This window comes from Ochlerotatus camptorhynchus, unplaced genomic scaffold (genome assembly GCF_037179485.1).
Source record: "Ochlerotatus camptorhynchus isolate MF236.1 unplaced genomic scaffold, CSIRO-AGI_Acam_v1.1 ptg000091l, whole genome shotgun sequence".
Taxonomy (NCBI): Eukaryota; Metazoa; Arthropoda; class Insecta; order Diptera; family Culicidae; genus Ochlerotatus; species Ochlerotatus camptorhynchus.
Window position 1 is genome coordinate 1 of NW_027040581.1, and position 9972 is coordinate 9972.

The following is a 9972-nucleotide window of genomic DNA, read 5'->3' on the forward strand; positions in this document are numbered from 1 at the left end:
CATATGCCTGTCCACGCCCGAAACCCATCCACCACACAAAATCAAATAAAAATGTTTCTGTATGGCAAACACGTCCAGACATAAACGAGAATATGGGTGTATATCTTCACTGTAACAACTACGGGTAATCATCGAAAATACTTGCATTTTACTCAGGCACTTTTGAGCAAACTGCAATCACTCTCTCAAACTCGTAATGTGCCACGACCAAATTGGCACAACGACGCCCTATACGCTCTCTGACCAAAGCGCAGGGGTATGCTGTGCGAGTTGATGTAAACGTACAAAACTAGTCGATTTCCATTTGGATTTCAGCTCTTCCCATTCATCTTCGTGGTGGCGCAACCAGATTTTTGTCTCTTGAAATTCGGCTTCTATAATTTTATTGCAAATAGTTATTACGTGCACAAAAAACATTAATTTTGAAATACGTACCGACATCTGGACTGATCAAGATTGAATTATCAGGATTTTCCGACGCCGACCCAGATATTTGCTTTGAGTTTTCCTTATCCGCTTTCGGTGTAGCAATCGGCTTATAATTCACGTTGCGATCGTATAAACAACCCTTAGGATATTTTCCCAGCCGTACGCGTTTTCCCCTCGAATCCACAGTAAACGTGGGTTGATACCAAGCGAACTTTAAGAAATATTCGAACATAACGTAAAACATTGATTAATTTATGGTATGTGATTAATTCAATACAGACAACTCTCCCTAACTAGATGTGCAAGGGACCATCGAGTAGTAGAGGTAAATTTAACATATATTATCTGTTTCTTTGGTAACAAAACGCATTGAAAACGACGCAGAAATCGTTGCCGTAGGAATTCGTATGGCGACGATTTCTGTGTTGTTTTGTTATTAAAGAATCAGAAAATATCTTTATGAAATCTTTTCAGAGTAGCCTGGTTTTCCAAAACATAGGAAAATTTAGCTGCAAATAATTTCTAATAATTTATTTAACTTACTTTATCCTCCGTTGGGAACAGTTTCGACAGTTCCTCAGAACGATACAGTAAATCTTCGTGAGTTAGTTTTCCAAAGCGGTCTTTAAATTCATCTACTACTATATGCGTAATTGCTTTCCTGCAGTCTTTGGAAAGATAGCGCTTCTCATTGTACGACTTGATTATGTTGTTTCCCTTATCAGATCGACTGATTAGTAATCGAGCCGTGAAAGCCACTCGCGTTGCCGCTGTAGATGACAATGATGCATTAGATGATGGTGCAGCTTCTGATGAAGATGATGCTTCAGTTAAAGCAGCGGTTTTGTTATGCAGCGATTGTAGAGGTTCTGTTATGAGAGGTAGACCCTAAGTACGGTACTGTAGAATTAGAATTTGACAAATAACATATAAATAGACAACATACCAGATTTTTACGCCACTTGTTCAGGCCGTGGATGCATTTGGTTCGATCAGATAAATATGGAGAGAATAGTAAGGCTTCTATTTCATGCCTTTGTATTATTCTCAACGTATCTATTGAATATCCATTTTCTGAAATGAATTGAAAATCTTTTAGAAAATGATAGTATTAAAACATATAAATAATGTCATTATCAGTTTAATAATAATTCGGGTATAATGTGTGATTGAAGAGTACATGGTTTTATAAGCAATCGCGCTAGTCACTGATTACTTGTGAATAAAAACTAAATCTCGCCAACTACCACCACAACCAGCTTGATTCCTTTTCTATTTGGTATTCCGTAATAAACCAGTGATCAACGAACTGATCGTTTACAAAAGCATTTGCACGTAATTAGAAGGTAAACAAATTACGAGAGAGCATTTTATACTTACCCACGAAAAAGTGGATGCTTTCATCCGACATGCCAAAAGATTGTAACAGTTGGTAAAGTTTAAACTGTTCATCAGTTAGCATGTCATATTTGACTTCCTCTTCCTCCTCCTCAATAATATCATCAGTATTCATTTTAAAAAAATCAAATGAAGATCGCTTTTAAAATTCTGAAATATAAAATATAGATCACCAAATTCTAAAATTTTAATAAATTTGTAGACAAGTCATATACTAATATTTTAGAGTGAATTTTGATTTGCTCATATTTATTTTGTAAACAAACTCGTAAATCCTACTATTTATATGTACTTCCGTCCTCCGTCAATACTAATTAATAACCTCTTAAGTATAGTCGAATGTTTTTTTTTACTTACCGCACCAATCAGTCGTATGGTATTCGATCCGGTTTACCTATCCGGTGTCTACTGGTATTTGTTCACGTCCCGCTGAAATTTTAATTAAATTACTTAATTTGATAATAATTTTAAAGAATCTGCACAATTTATAAAATAATAGCTTACATTTTAAGAGCAAATTACGGAGTCAAAGGCAAGAGGATCTTCCTTCCGTTTATCAAACGATGCCGATGCAGACTGACAGTTTGGAACGTGCACTTAAAAAAATATTCAGTTAAAACAATCAAAATAACCATTTCGATTGAAAAAAATATAATTGTTTCAAACCAAATATCGTTTATTTAAATCAATCGCATTAATGATGCAATTCAATCAAATTTATATATTTGTTGTGAATGGAGCGCTCTATTAATTTAAAACTTTTTTATGAACAGAAACAAACCAAGACATTGTATTAAAAAATAACAAAATATTTTGTTGATTCACTACAGAGCGTTTTTTCTGCGTGCGGATTTAACTTACACGGGTTTAGTCAGGTAAACACTTTTCCCAACCGAAACGGACGTTTGCTAGATCTTGTCCTGGCAAATGATTTCGCATTACCGGCCACTGATCAGTCTAGATGCTGACCATCCCGATCTCGTCGTGTCATTCAGGTTACCTACTTCGATTTCAAATAGACCAATCCACATTCTCTCAATTCTCAATTCTCTTCATCGGCTTTCTCTTTCGTAAATAACTCGACCACAAAAACATTTCCTGTTGTCTTTGTCTAGCATCTAGATTGTTGCGTCTTCCCATCGATCTGGGTGTCCAAAATATACGGAAATATCTTAGCACGGCCGTGCCTATTTCCACGGCCTATTCAAAAGTGACGCGAGAATTTTATTTTGTTTAGAGCACCCGCACCAATGCGTTGCTATTCGGGCTGCTAGTTTGACAACTTTAGCCATTGCTATTTTAGTTAGCAACTTGTTTACGCACTGGCAGAGTTGCGACCTATCACAATCACGATCGCCAAACAGCTGATGGTAGTAACGCTTTGTACATTCCTATCAATGTGCCCGTCGAAGCTCTCTCCATGACCATCCATCAAGTTGACGAAAAAAGCAAAAAGCAACTGATGAATGTCGTTTTCTGTTGTGATCCATCACCGATCTGGTCATTCCCGACAATCACGACACTCATCTGTGCTCGTTTTGAAGCAGTTGCTGCTTTGATTGCTTATATGAGTGTGTTGGTGAGTGAGCCCAACAGCTTCCGTTTAGTGTTGCCTGCTTTGTTTGTAACTCACACACTTGCACCTGCCGAGACGAACTTGGAATGCGTAGGCATTATTTTCATTTTCTTCTGTCGTTTCGCTTTTTCTCTTGATCGTACTGCAGAAGTCTTCACTGTTTTCGTTGTGCTTTTCATCATCAGCAGCGAGTGTAACGTTTTGCTTGTGAGCAGCGACCATTACTGGTGATTGTTGTTTGCCATGGCTCTAACTCTCACTGCGTGACAAAACGATCTGTCAGCGATAGTCGGTTGATGCGAAGACGAGTGTCACGTGAGTGTCATGATATTTTGCATCACTGCGCACAGGTCGTTGCTATCACGATTGTATTTACGTGTTCGACTTTCGCACCAATAGTTGCTAAACTTATCGTCGAACTTCGAACTGAAATTGATCGCAGAATTTCGTGATTGTTTTTTCGGCAATATTGATATACTCGAGTATTTCCGCGAACCACGAAGACTGAACATTGAAGGTTAAGATCCAACTACAGACCCAGTTACTCAAGAAATGGTCCTCCGGAAGATCCCAATCGCCCAGCGATTTTCACTTGTTGTGATGCTACATGAATGAATTTGAATCTGGGACCAGCATGCGCACACTGTGTGGTCACGAAACTGTCCTCTGGGAGATCCGGAACATCTTATAAAAGTTGCGCACCAAAATGCATAAAGGCATTTTCGGATGCCCATCTGGATTACTAGATTACATCAAGCTCGGTTGGTCGAATTTAAAACGGTAGATCTATTTATATCAGAAAAAATTTGAAACCTTTAAGAAGTTCTGATTGATAGAAATGTGGGGAAGTTAAAAGATCTTTAAGGGTTAGTTTCGACAGCTCCAGGGCAATGTAATAGATTTCAGGAAAATTTACTTCAGCGAAGATCAAAAGCTTCAGAGCAGTTCCATCGAATTCAGGAGAGTGTGAGAACTTGAGGGACGTTCCTAAAACTTTAGGTTCGTTTTGAGAACTTTATTGCAGATCTATTTATTTAAGCAAAATAGAGTAAACCATCAAGAAGTTCCGATAGGATAGGATAGTAAAAAAAAACTTCAGGGAATGAACTAAAAAACATTAAAAGCTTACATGTAGCTTACACAGAAGATCCATGTTTAAAGGGAAATTTAAAGATCTTCTGGGCAGTTCCATTAATTTATGAACAATTCCAGGAACATCATCAGGAAAACATAAGGGAAGTTCCGTAAGCTTCAGGAAACAGTGGAGATCTTCATGAGAGTCTGAGGAATGAAATGAAGTACTGAGAATTTCAGGAAGTTTCATGGGCACACTGCGGGAACAAAAGAGAAATTTCCACAAAATTTCTGGAAATTATTGTGAACTTAAGGCAAACTTCAGGATTTTTAAAGTGGTTCCAAAAGCTTCAGGAAATTGCAGGAACTTTTAAGAAAATTTGAGAAATTCAGGGATATCCAGAGAACCTTAGGGAAGTCAAAATAATTTCAGAGATGTGGAGATAACTTGAGCAAAATTGTAATTTTAAAGAACTTCCAAGCTCCTCAAAGAAGTTAAACTAGAGAGCTTTGGGGAATTTCAGAGATATTAACGGCACTTCCAATAACTTCATAACTTTGAGAAATTCAAGAAACTCCAGACTTTCAGGGAAGTTCGAGATTTGTGTGCGTAAGCTCACAATTCAGCTGGTCAATTAAATTAAATTCAGAAAAACTTCGACAGTTAGCATGCATAAGGGCGTAAACTCGATGATCGATTCTCTTCGTCGATTTTTTCTTTTGTTAATAACCTGGAGGGGGGGATGGCTGTCAAATACGAACAATCGTTGCCTACCTCGCAAAACTAAAGCCCTACAGTAAAAGTATGGACGTCTGTCAAAAGTTGTTCCAATCGAACCGTCAAAATGCACCGCTTTGCTCGACTGGAACAGCTTTTTTCAGTTTTGTGGTGACAGTCGTCCATACTTTGACTAGAGGGCTTTACGCATAACTGGTTCCAAACGACAACAAAGCCATAGAGCTTTTTGACGTTTAATCGGCGCACACTAATGCACCATTTGAACTGAATGAGTGTGAGCAAGAGAGAAACAGATTAGTAGGAAAACAAACCATCCATGCGTCCCTGTGTGCTGGATAAAGACAGACGATTAAACGCCAAAAAGGTCTATAAGCAACGATGGTTTCTTGACGTTTGGAACCAAATTCACTTAAAGCTGGGTTTAGACAGGGCAAGTCAATTGATCAAGTCAGTTGAATTCAACTGACTTGAACGCGAATTCAACGTGTAAACCATGTCATTCAACTGACTTGATCAACTCACTTGAATTGAAAAAAGTTGAACCGTGGCTCAACTTTTCAAGCCAATTGAATTCAACTGAGTTGATCATTTGACGTGCCTAGTCTAAACCCAGCTTTAGGGAAAATCAATGAGCGTAAACAGGTGAGGCCGTTGTCGTCTCTTTCGTTCTCCGGCTGATAAAATGGATGACGAAGTTAAACGTCACACTCCTTCAACCGTTTAAACAGCGGGAGAACGAAAGAGATGACAAACTCATTTACATCTCATTGATGGATTTTCAGTAGGCAGATTTGACTGCACATCCCGCCTCTATTAATAACTCGCTCGAATTAACGTTTACTGTTGCTTTTGGTAGCGAATACAACCTGTTACAACTCTGCACTGAACAAATTTTAGAAAATTGTTTCGCTTAGCTGTAGTAATGCAAAGAGAAAGTCGATGAATCTCGTGTACGCCCTTATGCATGCTCACTGTCGATGTGAAGACGGAGTAAGCCGATGAGTAAACAGACTGTAAATCGATCAAAGTCGATTTAATTTTGAGGTACATTGAGTTACTCGCAGCAAAAACGGAACTCTGAGTAAAGCTGTCTCACCCCTTGGCCGCAAGTGTGCCGCAGGTATGCCGATTGTGCCGGACATAGAGCAAGTTGCGATTGTTAGGGCATCTTTAGCGGTGGTCTGATGTAGATTCAAATGTATGTCACATTTGAAACAGCTAAAATGAAATAGACCAAGCTAAAATAGATCAAACTGCGTGCGTACGCACCGGTTGGTCTAGTTTTGGCCGTTCTATTTCAAACGTCAAAACCCGAGCAAAAACTAACTCACTCCCTGATTTCGTGGTCAACCATTTTTTACCGCGAAATTAACCTCTGATGGCCGTTTCCGGGTGAGATATGTGCCTTGAACTGTTCGTCATTTTTAAAATTGCTTCCCAGTAACATAATAATAAAAACCTGTATTTATCCACCTATGTTCGTATGTAATTTTTCTAGCATGATGTCGTATGTTGCGTTTTGGCCCATGTCAGAAACTGGCCACTTCCCTGGGGGTTCCTGAAAAATGCCCGAAAGTGGGTGAAGTAGTCCCGGGCACTATATTTGACTTCCATTGATCTTGTTTTTGAAATCAAGTGTGATTTACTATGTCGCATGATGGGTTTTGGGTCAATTCAGAAACTGGCCATTCCCCTGGAGGAACCCGGAAGATACCCGGAAGGGGCCAACATAGTCCTGGGCACTATTTTTAGCTATCATTGATTTTGTTTTTGAATTCATATGTGATTTGATGTGTCGCGTGATGGGTTGTGGACTATGTCAGAAACTGGCCACTTCCCTGGAGGTTCCCGGAATATTCCCTGAAGTAGCCAAGGTGGTCCTGGGTACTTTATTTGATAACCATTGATCTTGTTTTTGAATTCTCATGTGATTTGATGTGTCGCGCGAAGGGTTTTAGACTAATTCAAAAACTGGCCACTTCCCTGGGGGCTCCCAGAACATGCCCTGAAGTAAACAAGGTGATCCGGGGTACTTTGTTTCATTACCATTGATCTTATTTTTTTGAATTCTCATGTGATTTGATGTGTCGCATGATAGGTTTGCAATCCCCAGAACCGGTGGACCGAATCCAAAAGAATTAAATAGCGTCAAATGGGGCCACAAGAAGAAGGGTAAAACAACAAAACAAATCCTGCAGAACAGAAGTGTCCGTTGAAATTTCCATCAGAAAATCCGGATGTTCCCTACCTGATCCTTCACTCATAAAATTCGACACATTTTTATTGGCGATTTTCCATATATAATTCCACATGATTTTCATGTGGCCACACATAAACAGAATCCACTCAGAAGTACACATGAAATTTATGAGTCAAATGAATAGTATGTGTGGTTACATATGAATTTTATGTGTACACATAAGAACTATGTGTCCGACACATACATATCATTTGTTTATCATATTGCAAAAATTCAAGTGTGGGACACATACAAATAATCATTGAATTTTTCTTAGTGTTCCCTTGCCATGCTGTTGCATTTGCGACGATGACGGTGCCGATAGCAACAGCAGCATCGGTAGTGCGATAGAGATGGAACTCCGCCAGTGTCAACAGCAGTCAATTGTTTATCGCTAGATATGACCACTTTGATGGAACCGCCTTCGTTTCGGAGAAAATCTTTGAAAACATCGGTTTGTTTTGCAGAAAAAATCCCAGTACCGAAAGAAAACAAAACATATTCTCGAGTAGAACAGCTGTCAAACTGGTTTGGCACAGTGCTTGCCTTGATCCAAATTCAGTTCAAAATAGATCAAGAATTATACTGGTTTAAAAAATTTACATTTCAAGACCAACAATTGAAATGGCCTTAACTCCATTTTGTAAACAAACCTTGTAAGGCCATTTTCTCGCGAGCCGAAACCTTCATTCGCAAGCCACAATCGGGTAAAGGAGAATTTATCCTACCTGTTCATTATGTTGGTTTGCCTTTGCGGACTTCGGTTCAAGGGCTCGGTCTGGATCTGTTCCAAAATTTTAGACCAAATCAGCCAATTGGACCACCGCTAAAGAAGCCCTAAAATACCCATCCCGGAAACCCGGTATTTCTGACACCTTGAATGTTTTGGTTTGAAATCACAAGGATTAATCGGATTGAGGATGACGCGGGAAGTGGCGGGCGTGCGAAATTTTGGTGTTTTGTGTTCATGGGATAATGAAAGTCCTGTGTTTTAGGGTTTTATAATTCCCGCAAAGGTATAGACCAGAAATCTAGCCTTTCGTGATGTGACAGCAACGGTCTATCAGCGGCCGAAAAGAGTTGGAACCGGTGGGGAACTGATTATAGCGGATGATGAATAGACTTTTGTAGTTTAGTTTTGTGTGAGTTACAGCATTATTTGAAATATAATTTGATCTGATTAACTGCCTCTTTCTCTTGAATCCACTGGTTTTATTTAGATCTATAAGTGAATTGCTGGTTCTTTTGTTAAGTTCCTCTGGTATATTCAATAAGAGGATATTCCTGAATATACAGTCAAACAGCACATAATGTTGTAAACAACTTCAATGGCAGTTGTCCAGCAGGGCTTCCATTTTCTTTACAACAATCCAATGTCTACGAGATTGTGCCGAAGGTATTCCGATGGATGTGCCCAAGTTGTGCCGAATCTAATTTAGGCAAAATGTGCCGCGTTCTCTAAAAATTTACCCAACACACCATCCTTAAAAAGTTAGTAACAGCACCGCCCCAGGGGCAGAATTTCGAATCAGTTACCAAATGAAGGCCAAGATGCTAAGGATCAACTTAAATTGAAATCTCACCAATGTCCAAGATCACGCTTGATTTTCGTAGACAAAAATTAACAAGCAAACAACTGCGGTTGATTTTACAAGCTGTGATATCAAATCTCAACAAACTGTGGTGAGATTGGCGAATCAAAGCAAAGCTAAAACTGGTCATGTGACACCAAGTTTTAAGATCTGCAATTACAAAAATGATGATATACTTTTAAAAAAATCATGTGATTTGACAGATATCAAAACGTCATTAGCTTTTTCACCTACTCGCCATCGGTGAGTCGATCGTCACTTTGATTCTTCAATTGAGCTTCATGATTTTTGCTTTACACCCGAACGCAACCGAAACTTCCATAACGGCTGGCAGCAGTCACTTTGTGTGTGCCATCGGTGAAGAGTAAAAAGAGATAGCAAACTATACTTTCTCTTTCTAAGAAACCGATGTGCAACGGAATCATTTTTGTGTCGAGTCAACTCTCAGCTTGATTTTTGCACGTTGTGAATAGTCTCGCAATATCAAAGGAGCCTGTAAACGAGGGGGGCGACTCTATCTACGATGCAGGAAAAATTGTGTTTTGCTGTGGTTAGCTGCGCGCACGCTGAGTAGATGTGAAGAAGATTGATGACGATTTTGAAGATTTCCTGCAAAAAGATGATGCGCTATGCAAGTAGATACGAGAAATCAAAGAAGATTTTTCGAAGTTTGATTCGCTAGTGTGAGATTTGTTGAGCATCTAGAATTGAGATTTAGATGTGTCACCCCCCTCGCCTGTAAAATCAATATCAAGCATGATATTTTGTTCCAATATAACCCGTGATATTGACAGCGTATGAGAGTGGAAAAATATCATTTGATTGATGATTTTGCCAACACTGTTTGCTGAAGACACAAAGCACCACGTTGGATTCCTACACGGTGAAAAAAAACATCATGTTCATGTAAAGTGATTAGCTGTTG